The following is a 21170-nucleotide window of genomic DNA, read 5'->3' as shown; positions in this document are numbered from 1 at the left end:
TTCTCACAGCAGCATCTGTGATCAGTTCTCTTCGCTGCTACAATTCTACTTCTCTAGTTACACTCCTTTTTACGCGTCGCCATTCTTTGCGTTCAGTGATGGCCAGGGTCAATGAAGCTCGGACGAAGAATTCCCCTCTCAGAGTTTGTGCTCTGGCACTTGAGCTCCTTTGCCCTTCCCCTGCCCCACTCCCTAGTGGTGTAGTAAAGAAGGAATCCTGCTGTAGGTGCCTGGCAAAGCATTCAAATGATGCAACTTCTCCACAAATTTAAGCAGAAGTGAAAATTGACCCTCTGTAAGGATGGCATTTAATTGACAAGTAGTACGTTTTGGAAAGAAGGTACATAGTCTTAGGAACTTGATATGATAATCAATTCAATCACAGAAAATTGAATATAATATACATGAAATTTAGTTCCTTGTTTTCAGCTAGTATATTCCACTAAAGTGAAGGGAATTTTTCTCACCCAGGACTCCTGGCTAGGGCCTCCTAACAGTCAGGTCTTCGTCATACCTGATTTAACAGTGTCTGGTTCTGTGATGTTTCAGATTAAGTTATGGGTTTGCCCTTTACCTAGTCAGCATTTCCCTTAGCTATGTAATGAATAAATAATAATAAATTCTATAGCTAAATAAGAAAAATATAGCTAAATAATAAAGCTATATAAACTTTCCCTGAAAAAAATTGCATATATACTTCAACTTTTCTGTTTTTGTTGTCATGGGTATATGATTTTTTTCTACTAGTTACTCACAGTTCTCAAGAATGATGTGAAAACATGTCTATTAGAATCAGATCATTTTGTCTATCCAGACAATATCACTTTAAGTGTTTAGTCTAGGTCATTTTATTTCCAGTTTGTGGGCACATCCAACTCTCCCTTAGGGAGGTTTTGAGTTTTCATATTCGGAGGTTTGTATACTCGGAGACTCAAGCTACATGTGCCTTAATAAATAATAAACTGTCTTGGTTACTTTTAGAAGATTTAGAAATCCTCGTCTTCCAATTGCCTTTATAGAACGCAATTTTCCACCCTCACATTAGGCAGTGTTTGATTTTATTCACAAAAGGTCCAACTGGGTGGTAAATAAAACGTATTCTAGGGAATCAAATTCTCCTCTGAGGAATCTTTCTTTTCCGGGATGTGAATAATGTTCCCCACACAGATGAGTAATTTACTCAACGTGCTGTGAGCGTGCTTATTATTTCAACCAAGGACGCTTTCAGAATTTGGGAAAGTATCAACAGATTGATCTACTTGGGAAAGAGATGTGATGGGTTTACAATCATTATCATGGACATTCAACGGCTGGAATGTTGGGAAGAAGCATTTTAGTCATTTTAGAAATGTCATTTATCACCTCTGGCTACATGGATTAAGAGGTTCCAAGTCATTTCTCTAATTCCTCTTTGTCTTAAATTCCTGCTGGGTTCACAGTAGTAGTCTCGAAGCAAATGCTAAAGTCAAGTAGCAAAAACTTACTTAGGGATTCTGAGGTTTCAGACATATAATTTCTCTTTTATCTCCCTTTCCTTTTCATTTCTTCTGCTACTCTCACTGAATGTTGTAGCTGAGCAGATGTTTTAGCAAACATTACACATTTATATGTGCACATGTGCACATACACATTTTCAGTAAAGATCTAAATCTATTGATTTCATTAACATCTGTCATTGGTCAATGGCCTCCTTAGCTTCAACCGCTGGTTGACACTTTGAATCCAGGACACCATGTTGTAACACTCCTATTAGTTACCTAACATTGTTTTCTGTCTTTGATGATGGGACTTTGGTGTTATTTTCAACAAAAATTTTAACTTCTTTCAGCTAAAAAAGAATATGGTCAGAGTATAGACAAAAAATAAGTTAAAAATATAATTCTTTAATAAGTGTAAAGGGGTTGGCAGTAATAACATATGAGAAGACATAATGGATTTGAGTGGAATATTTGCTAAGACAAGCTGAAGCAATTCTCAAAGTGAGATGTGTTGATATTTGCAAATTTATTCAGAAGATATTTGCAACACCTAAGGAAATTGGCTTAAAAACAAAACAACTTTTTGTCACTTATCTCTCCTTCCCTATATCCAGTCGCCGAGCTTTGGTAATAATATAATTTCAGTGTCTTTTTGGTTTGTACATTCCCCTTTATTTCTCATTGCCTGCACTTTAATTAGTCACTTCAAAGTTTTTCGATGAGTATTCTTGCTATAAAATTTTAACGTCTTCAGTCTGTTCTGTTCATCAATATTGATTTACTCTTTGTAAAACACGATTTGCTTTCATCACTTTACGTTGCTGGAAAACCATCAGTTGTTCCCTGATGCCTGCTGTGTCAAGGTTGAATTTCTCAGATTAACTTTAATGTTTTTTTTTCATAATATAGTTCCTCTATAGTTTTCTTACCTTATTGTCCACTTTTTCATACATCTACCTGTTACTTGCATTAAATTGGTCTCTTCCTTGTTCCACGAGTACACCATTCTCATTTCAATCTTTATTCCTAAGCTATGTGAATATATCTACTTGAAATGTTCTCTTTGCCTATTCAAACACACCCTTCTTCTGAGGCTGTTCAACATATCCTCTCCTCCATGAACAATTAATTAATGACTAGACCAGCCCACATTGGTCTGCTCCTTTTTGATTCCTGTAACTCAAGGGCACACTTGACCATATATTAGGCCATAGGCATTCTCACATTTACGCTAGTGGTTTTGACCTTTTCAAGATCACAAAAGCCCATGTAATTTTTCCATGTAATTGAGTGAGGCGTAAATTTGAATCATACATGTCTTGAGGCTGTTGTGGGCTAGTGAGTCACTTACTAGCGAGCAAAGTGGCCAACACTTTAGACCTCTGATTTATATTCACATTTACAGTCTTTGGTAAAGTAATAAAATTTTTATTTCATGTGAATAAGAACACCCACCCCAAAAGCAAATCCTTGCCAATATGGAGATCCAAATAGGACTCTAGATGATTCTCTCAGAGATGTCAAGAGCCTATGTGCCTTGTGAGGTTTCCTCATTGCTTCTCGTATAGCTGTGGGGTCTCTCTAACTAGTCAATAAAATCCACAGGAGAATGAACTATGTGCTGAAATTCTCTATCCCCAAAATCATCTAGCAGAGTCCGAGGAAAAATATGATCATATCTTTATTAAACCAAAGTGTATTGATTACCTACCAGGTGTAGTATCTGATACTTTGAATATTTTACTCACCCTCAGGAGCTTACTATCCATTATGATGTGATATATATTATAATACAAATATGTAAAAAATTCACTGTCTCTCAACTGATGTGATTAGTAGGTCTCTTAGAAAGATAAGTACTTCCAAAAAACTTAAATTGATATGAATTTTATTATAAACGTCTAAAATAGAACAAGAAATCTGTTCCCGTAGGTTGAATCAAAATGCCAGGCTTGCTCTTTTTCTTTTATATAAAACAATAATTAATTTGAACTATTAATAAATTATATATAACTTTATATAAAATTTACACATATTATTCTTAATAATAAACTATGTATATAACATAAACATATTAAAATATGTTCATTTAATTAATAAAGATGCTGTGACCATGCCAAGATCATTTCAGTTAATTGTGATTAGCTGTACATTATTTTCCATTTTCTCTCATTATAAGAATTCTTAGACTTGGCCGACTAGAACCTTATTTAATCTTTTCTGAATTTCAATTACTATACGTTTTTACTAAGGTGAACAATGCGAGGCAAGTAGAAATGGTCCTCTCGACTTTTTTTTTCCAGTGCATCCCATCATAGGCTGCATCTTGGCTCAAGGGTTGTTATGCTTTCCCTGCTTTCTTATCTGGGGGCTTCCATGGGGTATTGATCTATTTCAGTCATGGCTTCGTTAAAAAGTTTAAAAACAAACAAAAGCTGAATACTTAGGAAACACGCGTTCATAGAGACTAATCTCAGCATCCCTTCTGGGCATATGAGAAAACAGGGAAGGCTAGTGGAATACCTTTCCTGGAAGATAATTCTGCCCTTCTCTGCTCTTCAGCGCCTCCAAACTACACTGTCAGCATCCGACCTGATGGAGGAGGGTGGAGAGTATAAGCGTTATTATATCAAACTTAATTTATGTATATTTAAAACTGTCTTCATTTATTTCTCATACTGTACTTAGAACACATGAATCAATTCCAGAGTGAATTGTGGAGGTGGTGCCCAGTAACGGGACAGAGGAAATCAATAAATTCTTACATCTAAATGTATAAGACAATTGTTCTGACAGCAGTATCCTTTGTTCTAGTTTAGAATCAGGGGACTTCATGGGAAATGCACTATGCTGCCGGGCGTTGTGGGTACCAAGCAGGATGCTGGCTGTCCTTGGGACAGCACCGCTTCTGAAAGGCTGTCCCAAAATCTTGGCTTTTGGCAGACAACCATCCCCTTAGTGTCTTTATAGAATGATTTTCTCCTGGGGAAGACGCTCATGGTTATAGTGGTATGAATAATTCATCATAAGGTATTCATTAACTCCATGGTTCGTGGAGGAATCAATGCATGTAACTGACCACATTTAAATATATGCAGCCTACAGGATCCCCCCACTCTTGAAACTTTGGTTTGAATTTGAAACATCTTAAAATCAGTAGCCTTATTGGCTCTGTAAAAATATAATTTACAGTTCATGTTAAAAGCAAAGTCTCATTTTTTTGGAGACACTAATTTATAGGAAGTTTGCATTTACTGCATGTACAGCACAATTCTTCTATACTAAAACGTTTTCACTACAGGTGCTACATGGATTCAACCTCATAATAAATGAGTATACGGAACCCAGCATGAAAGTTCTCTCCCATCCTCCTCCACATGTTCCCAATGCATCCAATGTTGTATCAATTTCATCTTCTTTGCGACATCGCTATGGAGTCCTCCCCCTTCTCACCCCAAGTGTGTCAGCTTGCTTCAGGATGCCTGCTGACGGTCTCCATCATCCTGTGTTAGATTCGTTGTTTCCTGGAATCCATGTTTTCCTCCCTTCCTGTTTTATCTCCTCTTTTGAGGAAACATCTCTGATAACTTCCTGGGAAAAGCTGCATGGGCAGTAAAAACTTTAAAATCTTGATGCCTGCAAATGTCATTAGGTCATTGTCACATTTGATATAGGCTCACTAGGTATATCAGTCTAGTTGAGAATTATTTCCCTTCCACATTTTTAAGGTGTTTAGCTTTCAGTGCTTTTTAACTTTCAACGATCTTTAGCTTTTTAATCTCCAGTAATCTAAAAAGTTACTCATTCAGCAGTCCAATAACATTCTTACTCCAGAAATTTTACTTATGAACATTTTTTTTCCTTTCCTCTCCTCTCTGTATGCTTTTAGGATCTTTGTTTCTACAGTCGTAAGCTTTCAAAGTTATATGCCCTACCTCAGTCTTTTTAAAACTATAGTGCACTAATCTGGAATATTAGTGTTCTTAACTTCTGAAAAAAATCTTGAATGATTTCTTTGATAATTTCTTCTGTATTTTTCTACTCTCTCTCTCTTAAATGTCTATTATTCATGCTCAGCTTCTTAAACTGATTCTCAAATTTTTTTCTCCTTTCCCTTCCATTTGCTTTTCACTTTGTCTTACTGTTTTTTATTCTAGCAGGTTTTCTCAATTATATCTTCCAATGTTCTATTCGGTTTTCCATTTCTGCTATCATTTTTAAAAATTCCAATAGCACGTTTTTATTCTTAAAGGTTCTGCTTTTATAACTTTCTCTTCATGTTACATAGTGAAATATCATCTCTCATCTCTCCAAGGCCATTAAATAAGTTTTTATAATGTTTTATTCTTTTGTCTTTGCTAGTTTTGTTATATCCTAGTTCTTAGAAAACTAAGACACAGATAAAACAAATTTTTTAAATAAGTGTTTTTCTCATCTGTGAGTTAAGACTGTACTTGACTTTTTTTTCCCTTGGTCAAAATTAGGTCCCGCAAAGCTGATAGGAAGTTCCACGTCCAAAAATGGGTCTTATTCCATGCTGAGTATTACAATAGATTGGTCAGCCAGTGTACCGGTTAGTTTTTGCTGTGAAATAATTCATCTTCAAAATGAGTAGCTTAAAATAATAAATCACTTATTTAGCTCATGATTCTGTGGTTCAGGTGGAGTCTGAGCTGGCCCAGCTGATCTCTCTGGGTTAGCTCATGCTTTTTTGATCAACTGCCATGTTGACTGGTAGCTGGATGATCTATGATCTCTTGTGTGGCGGTTGATAGGCCGTTGGCTGGGGCATCTTTGTTGTCTTCCTCTCACCTTCCAGCAGGCTAGAATGAGCTTGTTCACATGGTTGTCTCAGGATTCCAAGTGCACCAAGAGAGCAAACTCCAGTGCGCGAATGGTTTTTAAGCATCTGTTTTGTATCATGTTTGCTAATGTTCCTTTGGCCAAATCAAACCACATAGCTACCACACATTCAATGGGTGGGGAAATTGTCCCCGCTTCTTGATGAGAAGCTCTGCAATGTCACACTGCAAGATGCAGGGAGGAGAAGACTAAGTTGCTATTTTCATTAAATAATTTTTTTTATAGTTTTTTATACTCTACCACAGAAATGTTCCCAGCTGTTTTGTTGGATATTTTTAAATTTTGAGTTCTGTAAGCCTTTTCTCTTAAGAAAATTTCAAGGGAATATAAGTCTAAATACTGCTGTTTCAAGCATGGTGTGGGGGGTGGCTGGAAGGGTCTCACCAGTCACTATGCCAATTTTCTCTTAAACTTCCTGTATTCATCTTGATGCCCCACACTCATCTCTGCCTATTGACCCTGAATCAAGAGACCGCCTGGCTTAGCCCCCTACTCCCCCAGAGTGTGCTTCCACTCTTCCGATAGTGTGTTAGGGAAGGAGTTGTCTGGCTGTGTAGACAGTAGACAAGGACTTAAATAGAGACGGAATGTACCTATGATGCAATAGTTGGCTTTTGAGCAGGATTTACTTGATACTATTCTTCAGAAATAGTCTATGGCTAAATCCTTCCCTGATGTTCAGTCCAAGACATTCCACAAAAGTCTGGCCATCCTAAGTGCACTGGATCAGGTAACCGAGTTGGGAATTCTTCTTACGAAGATTTCCTGCAAACTCCCCATTTTCCGCTCCATCTGCATGCAGACTTTTTAGAGGCACCAGGTGCCTGCAGCCCTGGCATCTTACCAGCGTCTGCAGTGCTACTCCAGCTGCTGGCTTTGGATTGGCTTTCCTCTGATGTGCTGGGGTGGTTAGCCCTCCTCTGTACACCTTCCACATTTCAACCTTTTGTTGCTATCACCTTGCTATCATCTCCTCTCCTGTTTTCTTTGTTTCTGTGGGTTTTAACCATATTGTAAATTTTACAGGAGAAAGCGGAGGAGATATACATGCTTCCTTCCTTTTTTTTTTCTTCTCACTTTTACAAAACTGCAACCAACCATTTACATATAATCTGGTGTTAGAAAACCACTGCCTGGTTTACATCAAAGCCAATCCAAAATGAAATGTGCCCTTGATAAATGGCAATAAAATATAGTTCATGATTATTATTTCTATTCATAAAGTTATTCATTAGAATATAGTACGAAGTTTTCCATCTCATATTTAATAGAGAAACTGCTCCTCAGTGGGGGTATTTGTCGATATTGCTTGGGCTGAATGATATGTTTCTCATTGTAAATATTCTTGAAGTTTTATAATTCTAATCTTAAGATTAAATGTTAGAAAGTTAAATATTAAGTAATCTATAGAATTTGAACATAATAAAAACCCAAACTTTCTTTACACTGAGATGGGTTAACAACAATGACAAAAATACAAAACTCACAGATATCTCCAAATCTTAAATTAATCAGAAGAAAGAACTGTAACAGAAATTTCATAAACTAGAAAGATTACGTGCACGTGATTAGAATTAGTCCATCTTGTAAAAATATGTTAATTATGGTGTCTTAGTTAACTTGGGCCGCTATAAGAAATATCATGGACTGGGCAGCTTAAACGACAGACATTTATTCCTCACGGCTCTGGAGGCGGGTAAGTCCAAGATCAAGGTGCCAGCAGATTTGGCATCTGGTGAAGGCTTTCTTCCTGGTTTGCAGACAGCTACCTTCATGCTGCATCCTGTGTATGCATCAGGGAGAAGGAGAGAGAGAGAGAGATGGATATTGTCTCTTCTTAGAAGGGCACTAATATCATCAAGAGGGCTCTCCCCTCCTGACCTAATTACCTTCCAGAGGCCCCGTCTCCAAATACCATCACATTAGGGGTTGGGGCTTCAACATATGAATTTGGGAGGGATAAGATTTAGTCCATAGCATATGGTCATTTTTAGTGAAATTTATTTATATAATACATCTACACATTTCCACACATAATGTATATTAGTACTTTTCAATACGCTCAAACTCAACTTTAAGAGCTGTCATGCAAGCCATTTTATAATACTCTAGAGTTTCCACAGTGTGAGTTTCAGAAATTATTTTAGGTGCGACTGGAAAGAAGATAGATATTTTTCCTTAATTTCCACATGTACATTGGATGAAAAAAAATAGGAAAAGAAGAGTTGCCTTACCATGATGTACTGGGGTTTTTTCCCCCCTTTATTTTGACGCAATTACTTTGACTGGTCTTCTTGGCTGCCCTAAAATAAACTTTCTTTGGATTTGAGTTAGCTTGGTGCCCTCTTCTAAATTCTTTTTCATTCTCAGTACCTTTATCTAAAGAATGTCTGATTCCCAGCAGAAATACACAAACGTCAGCAGGGTTTCTTTTCAGTCTGGAACAGAAACTAAACATCCACAAACTTCTCTGGAGCCACTGACATATTGACCAGTAAACTTAGAATTTATTTCCAGCAAAGACAAGTGCAGGGTGTTGACTTTCTCCAAAGATGATATATGTAACTGTACACGTAATCGTGTCCCATAAAGGAAATAGCAAAAGATACACTATAAGACTTTTGAAGGAAGGTCAGAAGTTAAGTGGTAGCAGTAGATTCTAGTTGACCAAGGAAATGGCTTAGAAGGGGACAAACACTGAATAGTATCTGAGAAAACTGGGGAGAATGCCAAGATTTATATCCTAGATGTTTAACTAAAATAAGAAGTAAGTTAACGTATACTAAGAAGATAGAAAATGATCTTGGTCTACCAGGCAGAGGGTTAGAGTTAGCTGCATTAAAAGAACAAAAGTCTTTTTGAAAATACTGTTTTTCATATGAAAGTAGAAGTCAGAATTGGAGGGGCAGGAAGGCTGGCTTTCTCTTCAACTTACAAATGTTTAATGGCAACAGGTAGAACTAGATTTCAAAGAACCTTATCTCTTGCAGGTTGCGTTCTCAAAGAAGCAGATTTTTAAAAATTTAATTATTTTATTGAGGTCATATTGGCTTATAACATCGTGTAATTTCAGGTGTACATTATTATATATCAGTTTCTGTATAGAATGCATCGTGCTCACCACCAATAGTTTAGTTTTCATTGAAAGGAGCAGATTTTTGAGCTGGAGTTTAGCATGTAGGATGTTTGTTAAGGACTCTTCTTGGGATCAACACCTGGGAAAGGGAGGGGAAGAAAGCGGGAATGAGTAGAGGGAAAAGTCAGGCTTTGTGATGGTCACAGTTGACCCACAGGGAGCTCTGGTGCTAGAATGGTCTTTGGCATTGTCCCCAACTGGGCTGAGATGCCAGGCCTTTAGACTCATTCTTTGATGTAGAAATACAGATTATCCTTTTTTTAGGATACCTGCCAAAAAATTCTTATAAAAATTTGCTTAGTATTGGTTCATACTGTACAAAATATTAAATGAAGAACTATGGTTAGGCGGTCCAGGAAACACTGACTGGCTAATGAAAGGACATTGGACCAGGAACTGAATTACTTGGGTTCAGATCTTGCCTCTGCCACTAACTGATTGTGAAAGCTCGTGGTTCTTAGTCTCTCTTTCTAAATGTAGGATGGTTCATTAGAGATATAAAATATAAAAAGATCGTTTCCTACATTCTTTAATAGGTTATTTGTCCCAATATGGAGATATGTTTATGAAAAAAACCCCTAGATATCTCAAATATTATCTTTTCTATTTAAAATGTTCTTCAACCAAAGCTTTAATCAGAGAGATGAACTTCACTCAGGAGCTTGAATTCTTGTTTCTTATTTCTCTCACTATGAGATGACCAGCCCTTCAATAACCTGCACCTTTTCAGTCTACCCCAAACAAAATTATAAAATGAATTCCTTATATTATTCATCTATTTCAGAAAGGATACAGCAAAAGTTGTACTGCATTATTATTTTGCTGGAGGAAAATTGCAAAGCACATATGACATTGATGAAAACATAATCCCAAGGTTTATGTAACAGGAATGATTTATGAAAAAGACAATAGTAAAACATTTGAAATGGATTTCTAAGTCAGGGGCTTGGGGCGGTGATTCAGAGGATTTCTGCAGTGGCAATTCCGATCACTCGTCACTGCAGAAACCGGCAATGTAGAGAACAGATAAGCAGATCACCAATCTCAAAAGATTTACTATTACACTTAGAGAGCTGTTGTGGCTTTTCTAAATCAAGATATGATAAGTCTTTATGACATAACATGGAATACTAAACCAAAGCAAAATTAGCCATCAAATAAAAAATAATCATATCCATTAGAATATTAATTTTCACCAATTCCTACATATATATGTACAAGGATGTTCATTGAAACATTATATAGAGTAATTAGAAATGTAAGTCACAGACACAAATGTGTTTCATTATTACGCAGTGTTCCAGTGTTGAGAGGCAGATTCTGAACTGGAGATTAGTGCGTAATATATTTATTAGGAGGTGTTCTTGGAATCCATACCTGTGGAAGGGAAGGGGGAGAAGCAAGACAGGGTAGAGGGAATACTCAAGCTGCAATGTAAGCCTGACAACAGCCTCTGGAGCCAGAATGGGCAGCCAGAATTGGCCCATTTGGATGGAATGGCCAAGTCTTTTTACCCCAGTCTCCATCAGTCACTGGAGATCGGCTTCCCTGGGGAGGGTGCTGCTCTCTGCACTGAGGCCATCCTTGCAAGCAGCGCCAGCTGAAGGCTCTCTGCCAACAGCACTTCTAGCAGCTGGGGCTACAAATTCTCCATTGGGAGGATCTGGATGGCAGATCTCCCTGTTCACATGCAGATCACATTATGGGTTTAAATATCAACACATTAAATAATATAAACAACAGTACATGATCTTTTGCTAATTGACCTCTATGTACTTTAGTTTCCTCATTTTTTAAAATGGTCACTTTTATACACAGAACTGTTGAAAATTAACACATGTAAAAATGCTTAGAATACTCTCTGTAATGTAGTGCCCATTGTATGAATGTTAGTGATCATAAAATAGTAATATACCTTCCTGCATTCAGAGAGGGTGAAATCTTCATAGCTCGTCTCATCCTAATAACTGTTCTGTACATTTAGGTTTTCCGTCAACTGGAATGTTTTCAAGGAAAACATTTCATTGATTATTAACTTAAAAACTGAAAAAAAAAAGACCCTTAAAACTGCAAGCTTTTATGCCAGTAGCCCTTAAAACTTCCACTGTTTTTTTTTTGTCATGTTTTTAATATGTCCCCCTAGTATAAGTATCACAGTTTCTACACTAATATTTTAAAAATTCTTTTGTCTTAATCAAAAGCTTTAGGAAACTAAATGCACAATCTTTGAAGATGTAATTTGAAAATTATAAAATATAAACCTAGAAAACTTGAGCAACACAAAAGCTAATTGAAACTAATCTAGAAATATAGATTCAGCCTTAAGGCTTAAAACCTAGCTGGTTATGTGTGTTTGCTGTATACTTTGGCAGAGGTGGGAGGGGTTTGTTTTGTTTCAAAATAACTGTAGAAGTTAAAGAATGTGTATGATTTTCTTTGCCTCAAACTAATTTATATGTAATATTTGTTTTCCGAGGAATTGACTCAAGGGTTCTTATTTCAGAGCTGCTTTGTTGGTAGGAAACTTGGCAAAGAGCTCTGCAGATAAAACATATACTGGTGGGGGAACCCGCAGCATCTGGGCCAGCTCCCTGCCCCACTTGACCTTTCTCCTCCTTTAAAAGAAAAAAAGGAGAGGAAAATTTTGGATGAGACAATTTTATGAATGACCTTTCTCCCTACCAAACTCTCTAGACACCCAACAAACTACCTGTCTCTGGAAATAGATACTGAATCAATATACTTCTGTATGTACTTACGGAATAAAATCAAGTTACGTTGTTTTATTGACTGCTTTCCCTGAGACAGTCTAACTTCGATACAGGATGAGACCAAGAGGCTTACTGTGCCTCTGCTCTTTAGTTTGCCCCTATTAAGAAAAAGTAGAGGGCCGGCCCAGTGACGCACGGGTTAAGTTCGCATGTTCAGCTTCGGCGGCCCAGGGTTCACCGGTTTGGATGCCCGGTGCGGACATGGCACTGCTTGGCAAGCCATGCTTTGGTAGGCATCCCACATATAAAGCAGAGGAAGACGGGCACGGATGTTAGCTCAGGGCCAGTCTTCCTCAGCGAAAAGAGTAGGATTGGCAGCAGTTAGCTTAGGGCTAATCTTCAACCAAAAAAAAAAAGGAAAAAGTGGAACGTTCTTGTTGGAGAAATCATAAACTACAAGAGAAATTACTGATTTTTTAAAGGAAATTTTTGAGAAACATAAACATGCTCTATACCTTTTCGTTTTTCCAGGTTAAGCAAGCTCAGTGTCCTAAGAACTTTCAGACTGGTGAGATGTAATAAAAGACTAAACTCAATGATGGGCCATGGGGAGGACACCACCAATACTTCTACAAGAAGAGCTTCCATGGCGACACAAAATTGAATAAGCTGGTGGCGTGGACATTTTCTGTCCCCAAATCATAAAGTGAATGAATCAAACACCAAGACCACTGAGAAGAGTTTCGCATTCAGAATCTGTACATTCCTGTGCTGAGGGAACACAAGCGATTATGTCAGCTAAAATGGCAAACAATCACACATCTCCCGAATTGAGAAATGAGAATCCCTGACATGAATAGATACACACAGGTAGCAAGAGTGCTTACAAACATCTCCCTATCCTATAGTTAAAAATGGAGTTTGCTAACTACAGATAAAACCTAGAATAAATTATAACCTAAATAAACTAAGTTCTCAAGTACCACCCCAAATTAACTAAGTCAAATTGTTCTCAAACTAAAAGATCTATGAATTTCTTTTGGCACCAGAGGGTCAAATATAAAATGCCAGCTCTACACTACTCCGTGCTCTGCAGATTTTGTTGATTTCATTATTTGACTAAAGATATTCTTTTACTGTAATCTTTGTATATTTTTATTTAGCCTGCAACAGATCTAGAGCCAAATAAAAAGTTTTTAGATACATAACATAGATATATTAGTAATAAGATATTACTCACATTTATCTTCTTTTAAAATGAAGAAACTTTCATGGAAACTATGAGGAAAGGCATATAAGGGGAAAACATGAGGACTGAATAGATTGCATTTGTCTAGATTGAAAAGAATGTATAGGAAAATAATTGCCAAAACAATAAGAAAACATACTAAGCTTAAGTCATATTACTTATAGTTTATTTATATTATAAAGCTTAAGTTGTATTACCTATGATTTAAATATTTATATTGTATAGCCTTTATTTAATATTAGAAATTAATACTATAAAACATACTAGTTAAGAAATTTGCTCAAAATCAGTGCTTAACATCCCAGTCGATTTTCTTAAACATTAATTTTTCTCCAGTTTACCTTTTTGTGTGTGTGAGGAAGATTTGCCCCGAGCTAACATCTGTGCCAATCTTCAGTCTTCCTCTACTTCATATGCCTCCACAGCACTGCTGATGAGTGGATCCGAACCCATGAACCTGGGCCACCGAAGTGGAGTGCGTGGAACTTTAACCACTTTTGGCTGTGGGGCCAGACCCCCAACTCACCTTTTAATCAAGAACATTTTATAATTAGAATGTGTGCTGACTTACTAAGAAAAAAATAGTTTTTAGAGCTAAACCACTTGAATCCCTTTGTGGTAAGTTTATTTCAAAAATGGCAGCGATTCTCCATTTATTCCTATATTCATCCCCTTTGCAGTGTGACTCAGTAACTTCAAGGAGTAAAGTTAATATCTTTACCCTTTGAATTTGGATTAAACCTGGGACTTGCTTTGGCCCAGGCACCCAATAGTCATAGTCAACAGTCAGCAAACAGCCAGACAAACGAGTGAGGCCATCCTCAAACAACCAGCCCTTAGCTTTCCCACCAAGTGAATACAGATGCTGGAGAAAGCCCACCTTTGATTAGCAAGGCTGGCCCAGATCAGCAGTGCCAGCCACCTGACCTGTGGACATAATTCACAACACAGGTCTCATTCACAAGTGTTTGGCATTAAGGTTTTGCTATCTGTGGCCATTTGGGTTGCCAGAGTTAGCTAATCAAAATACAAGATGCCCAGTTAAATTTGAGTTATTTCTAATTAGCTATGTATATTACATTCAGATAAAATAAAATTTCCACAGGGCATGTCTATACTGAAAATTATGTCTTATTTATCTGCAATAAATTATAAATATTTAAGTTACATACTTCTTTCTTTAACTATTTCCCCATTGATGTGGCTGTATGGAACGGTTCCTTGTTTTGCACAGCTTGCTTATCAAATTCCTTGCAGTTACAATTATGCTCCATTTCCACTGTACAATAGTTTCTACTATTTTCATATCCAGCTTATTTTGTTCTTTGGTCCATTGAGCATTCATTAATGAGAAAACCATCAACATTAGCATCACGAGGTAGTATACTGAGCACTTACTGGCATAAAATTCACAACTCTGAGAAAGGACTTTCGATTTGATTTGTTGAAGCACATGACACTATTTTTCATGGCAAAACTTGGTTTTGCATTCTTCAAGATAATGTTGCATATCTTGATCAACAACTTTTTAAAATGTCGTTCACTAACAAAAATGAGCATTGTTATCTATTTTTATTCCATTCCTCTTCAGCATTACACATATGATTTCATATTCTCATGCTGGAAGAGTATTTTCTAATATCCGTATACAAGAATCTAATTCTTTAAGGGATGAAATGTATTTCAAAAGATAGTCATGACTAGTACCTTAACAATTACACTCTTCAAATCAGCATCTATTTTCCTATTCATAAGTGCTGTTGCCTCTTTTAAGAATAGCCTTGACACTGAACATTTTTCATTAATTCTTTTTCTAATACATTCAACTAGTTCCTTTAAGCACAGGAATAATTCAGCAACACTGTTTGTTCTTTTTTCAATTTGCATGATACCATTGTTAAAGCAATCATCTAGGCTTCATATAATGGATTATTAAAAATGTCAACAAGAATTTTGAGGGCCTTTTCAGAATTAAAACAGATTTCAGAGCTTCAAAGAAATTGAGGATTCTCTCAACTGCTTTTGTTAAAGAGAGCCACGAGGGTTTTGAATGTGAGAGAATTAAAGAACGCTGAAGGCCAAAGTAATTACAAAAATTCTTGAATCCTTCAGTTTGAACAAAACAAATGCTGAAGTGAGAGAATAATTTTATAACACTTACTTCAATGTCAATAGGGTGGACATCCAATGATGCTCCAGGAGCGTTATCCGAATATGGACAGAACAGCCAACTCCTTCCAAAGAATCGCTCATGTTTTGCTTCAACTTTGAATAAACACTGTTTTCACCTTTAAGCAAACATTCTCCAAATTTATATTCGTATTACATCCACCAAAAGCAGTACATTTTTTCTCACTAACTGCTAACTTAATAAGAGAGTCTGCCAAAATTTCTATTGTTTCTGAAGTTCCATCTTAGAAACAAGACTTTTTCATAGAAAAATATTGCATGGGCAAAGGGAAAATTTTTTCTGCATTGTGATTACTTGTGTCCACGGTTTATGCTGTAAAAAGTGAGATATTTATATCTTAGATAATCTCTATAATAATAATAGAGTCAATACTTTTTTTAAATTATTGCGGTAGATTTTGTCCTGGCACTTGAAGATTTGCTTGCAATTTTGGAATCAGAAAATACTTCTGGTAGTAAGGCATTCAGTTATTTGAGCTGAAAGAATGACGAAATAATTTAGTGGGAAGGGCCATTACAACTTTTCTTTATCTGAATTTCTCTTCATAAAAAAATTTTTGTAATTTCTCTCTTTCTTTGGCACTAATTGAAGATCTCAGCTGGAATATGCTGGCCTGTGTCTGACTTTCCATCATTTTCAACACTGAATTAACAAATGTATACTGCTCAAAGAGCTTCAATAATTCTTTTTCCTTGTTTAATGTACGTCCACCGTTCAGAAAATTTATCACGAAATGTACCCTTGCATTTTGGGGTACAAATACACAAATAAAAAATAGATAACAGCAAGCACTGCAAGAATTGAAAAGATTCCATTTGATAATCTTGCAGCCGCATCAGTGCATCTGTTATTTCAGGAGTGCAAACTCATAGCTCACTGTAATTGGCTTGAACCATCAGAGTTCCAAGCTAACAATATTATGACCGATATCTGATACAAAAAATGGTTAACTTCCCGTTTGCCTGTATTTTAAGACACCAGTGCAAAGCCAGAGGTTATCTTCTGTAACGTTTTGGAAAGCCTGCCGTTCCAGGATTGGTGCACTTTCAGCAACGGGCGTGTTTTTGATGGACTTAGCTGTGTTAGTGTAGGGCACAGGAGTAAGGCTGCTGTGGATTGGCTGACCTTCAAAGTCACCAGAGTGAGGTGCTGGCTGATTGGCTGTTGTCTAGACTCGTCCCTGGTTGGCTGACTTTCAAAAGTTTTGGGCTATCGTTCATTGTCTAACTTTCCACAGCCAGACTGCTGTTGACTGGCTGATTCTAGAGCATGTGCGCATATGGGAAGTTATCTCAACTCAATGGTGGTTACTTGTCACGACTTAGCACTCTGGCTAAAAACAAAGTCTTTTTCTTTCCTTTCTTTGAATATGAAAAATAAGTGCTTTTAGTTATCAGTGCCCCCTGTTGATCTTCCCTCATCCAAAACTGCAGGAGAAACATAAAAGATCGTCCAGATCTTTATTTGTGAAGTTGTGTCTTTCAGCTAATGTTGTCATTTAAGTGATTTAAGCATCAATTACTGTGGCAGAAAAATAAGTCTGTCATACAGGACGTGTTCTGTACATGCAGGACACCTGATCCAAATCCTCATCTTTGTAGTCAGACAGCACCAGTCTGCTCCTTCTTCCACAAGGGATTTCCCCGGACATTTCCTTTTAGTTTTCATGCTCTTTTCTGAGTTTTGTCTTATTAAGGTGAAATATCCAGATACTCAACTCCATTTCCTTGTCTGACCAGGCTAATAAGCCTGTCAAAAAAAAGAAAATGGGTTTAGTTTAAAATGACATTTTTGTGATGCTGTGCTGGCCATAATGAATAACATTTCTATTTTCTGTACTTACAAACTGTCCCATTTCTAATTTGAGTTAGCGTCTTACCTGGAATTTATATTGTAAGCCCTTAGTTTTGAAAATAATGACTTCCTTTTACCATGGTCATTGGTAGTTGCTTTCCACCATCCCTCAAAGATAATGGAATGAGTGCAGGCATTTCAAAGATTTGGGGCATTCCCATAGAGTCCAGACGTGTAGTTTTCTGGGCCATGAGCCCCGGGCTCTTACAACCTCTTCCTTTTACAACTCCTTAGTATATCTTGTGTTTCAATTCCCTCTTAACAACTTCTGTACCCTTTGCAATGGCAGTTTTGAAAATCTGGGATTAATTCTTATGTAACAACTGTTTTGTTATGGAAGAAGCAATGTCTTCCTAGATAGAAAACAGCTGTAAATCATGTTTAACCATTTATTTTAATATGCTTTTAGTACTCTTGTGATGAAAGGGGAAGTCTCATAGAGGCATCATATTTTGTACATTCTAAAAGTATGCATGACTCCCAGATTTTTTCAGAATTTCTTTATTAAAGTACTGTTAAGTTTATTGACATGGTGTTTGTAATGAAAGCCAAAAATCACAATATTTTTACTTCCTTTTGTTACGTTCCAAGGAAGATCTTACGTTATTCATAACATCTAAATGCTGCAACTTGACCTTGAAATAAAACCCAAATAAATTGTGGAAAAGCAAATGATACCCACATTTTGTTGCTGATCGAGAGTTACTGCATTTCACACATAACATTTTACTTTTTATGCATAACATGTTATTTTAATATATTTTTCATTTAGTTGGTAGTATTTAATTTAAATATTTTCCCATGTTAACAACTGGCTTTAGTTATGGGCTATGTGTATTTGAGTGTTTGTTATTGATTTTCAATATCCACATAGTAAATAGAATGTCACAGCTGTTTTAAATGTAAAATGCTTAACTTGGCAGACAATAGTTTAATGCAAAATTGTGCTTCTAGTGATAGAAACTTCATGAACTAATTGCTGATAACAAATTTGAAAAAAGAATTAAGTGCGTATGTAATTAAAATACATAGGGAAATATACTTGAGAAGATTTTAAAATGCCAATCTATGAAGTTCCCAAACTTTCCATTTTTTTAATTCATAGTTTTGCCAGAGACATTTTGAATTATATCAGTTTTCTGATCTTATGATATTAAAAAAAAATCACACACAAGACCTCAATATACATTCTACTTGTTCTTCCTGTGTAACAAACCACCTCGAGTTTAGAGCTATAAGCAGCACCATTTTATTACCCTCGTGGATTCTGTGGATCAGGAAGTAGGAAAGGGCACAGAGGGGACAAATCTTCCTTGGTCCACGATGTCTGGAGCCTCAGCTGGGAAGACTTAGGAAAGGCTGTGGCCTTGAACAGCTGGGCCGTGGAGACTTACTTCCAAGATGGCTGCTCCACTCACATTCTCGCATCTGGGCTGGATCCATTGACTGGAGTACCTACACGTGACCTCACCATGTCATGTGGGTTCCTCAGAGCATGGTGGCTGGGTTCCCCAGGAGGTACTTCCAAAGAGCGAGTGTTGGAAGCGAATCAGGCAAAAACTGCATAGTCTTTCCTGACCTAGTCTTAGAAGTCACAACACATCACTTCCACAGCATTCTGTTAGAAAGAAGTCAACTAAGCTTGGCCCTGGATCAAGGAGAGGACACAAAGACACGACCTCTCAGGGCAGGATTACCAAAGAACTTGAGGACATATTTTAAAACTACTGCAATGTATGAATAATATGCGATCATACGCCAGCACACTCATTTTCTTATTTTAAAATATCTAATATCGTCTTTGTCACAGGCCATCCCTATGTTGACACTCAGCAATTCCCATCTCCTGGGGTTCGCGTCTTTGTGTAACCCCCTCTCTTTGTGGGCAGAATCTGAACTTGCTTCTGACTGGTGGAGTAAGGTGATGGAATGTCATTTCTGTGATTACATTACATCATCTGAGGCGCTGACTTCGCCAACTGGAGCTGGATACTTTCCTGTGGGCTCAATGAAGTATGTGGCCACATTGGAGAAGCCCACATGGCAAGGAAGTATGAGTGGCCCCTAGGACCTGAGAGTGGCTTCCAGCCTCCACCCAGTAAAATGTCAGGACTTGTATTGGTATAGCCACAGAACAATGGATTCTACCAACAACCAGAATGAACTTGGAAGTGGATTCTTCCCCTGCCAAGCCTTCGGTTAAGAATACAACCTTGATCAGAGCCTTGTGAGACGCTGTGGAGAGGACCCAATTGGGCTATGCCCAGACTCCTGACAGACAGAGCTGTGAGATAATAACGTATGTTGCTTTAAGCTTCTTAGTTTGTGGTAATCTGTTACACAGCGACCAAAAACTAATACAATCATATTGCAGCTTCCCACGTGTGCTGTGGTTTTGATCATATAAAGTGACTATATGATTTTGTCATCCAAACCGAGATCATTTTGAATTTTAAAAGTGCACTAAAAGTAATTAAAGTTATGTAAATTTTGAAATATTTATTTATTGATCAGTATATTGGTGCACCTACAAAATATCTCTTTGCAAAAAGTACTTTGTTTTCTATAAAAAATAAAAATATACATCCAAATAGATTGAAGCAAATAGATTTTGTTGTAGTAATTATCTGAACATTAAATGAACTTAATCCATTTGTTAGTCATATCTTTCTGTAACAGCATATCACTGATATTGTCTGAAATGTGTGTGTGTATGCTTTTCCAATGTATATTCCAAATATAGATCAAAATTTTCCATGACACTTCCACATTATTTTCCAAAGATATATATTTTGTTTAATAAAATTGAAATTTTACCTCTTTATTGGACTCTTCTTTATGAATTATAATATTTTTTTAATTGAGAAAATAGTTTTATACAGTTGCTGAGGTTCTTGGTAAACTCAGAAAAAAATCTTCTAAATAGAGAATGTTCTCAATTACTATATTTTATTCAAATTTTAAAATCTTTTAACCCAACTAATTATAAAGTACTGTCTTTTTAATTGCATGTTGAATACTTATGCTTTGACAAAGAAATTTGCAAGATAAAACTCATCCAGCAAGTTGTCTCTATGAATATTTGTTCTTTTATTCAAGTTCAATATCTGTCTTTCAATATGAACATCAATATCCCATCCAATATCTATTTTGTTGAATATTTACAAATTAAATGTTGTGAAAGTACAAATCTTATCATTTAATTTTATTCCCATACAGAATATGAATTTATTCAAGCAAACATATGAATTTTATCAAAAGATTCTTCCCCAAATTCAAGAAATCACAAAACTCAATGACAGAATTTCAGACAAATCTTATACAGCATTTAACTTTCACTATTTTCCTTGAAGTAGTAAAGATAAATAGCAAAGATTGCTCTTTGCAAGCTTTATTTTCTATAATTGCAATTTGCTAAGATTTTCAAAAGTTGAAGTCTTGGACCCTCTATTAATTGAACATGTGTATTAAAGATTTTCAGATCTTTTTGAACAAAATGCCATCATGATTTAGAAAGATCTTTTGCAGAAACACTCAGTGCAGATTAGAGACTGACGTTGATTCACGGCTGTTCCCAAAGACTCTAATATTCTAAAATCAGACCAGAGATGACCCCTGAAGAAGGACTGTCCCTCTGCTGTGCTGCAGGGTTTGGTTGGTTTGGGTTGATTCAGCATCAGTTCATTGC

The 21170-nt window shown here is 36.6% G+C and overlaps 1 long non-coding RNA gene across 2 annotated transcripts in view; it reads right to left on the bottom strand.

Annotated features, from left to right (window-relative positions):
- Positions 1–5511: 5511 nt before the first annotated feature.
- Positions 5512–21170, bottom strand: part of LOC139077365 (uncharacterized) — a 29030-nt gene continuing 13371 nt past the window's right edge. The window contains exons 2-6 of one of the 2 annotated variants that reach the window (XR_011529812.1): positions 15599–17377; positions 13779–13963; positions 13429–13466; positions 12704–12959; positions 5512–8124 (exon numbers count right to left, since the gene is read on the bottom strand). This is a non-coding gene — a long non-coding RNA (uncharacterized lncRNA). The remainder of the gene's footprint in view (positions 8125–12703; positions 12960–13428; positions 13467–13778; positions 13964–15598; positions 17378–21170) is intronic. The other variant, XR_011529813.1, reaches the window with a different exon arrangement.

The sequence above is a fragment of the Equus przewalskii genome, chromosome 19 (assembly GCF_037783145.1).
Source record: "Equus przewalskii isolate Varuska chromosome 19, EquPr2, whole genome shotgun sequence".
Lineage (NCBI taxonomy): Eukaryota > Metazoa > Chordata > Mammalia > Perissodactyla > Equidae > Equus > Equus przewalskii.
The sequence above is the reverse complement of the archived record's forward strand: the minus strand, read 5'-3'. Positions and strand labels throughout refer to the sequence as shown.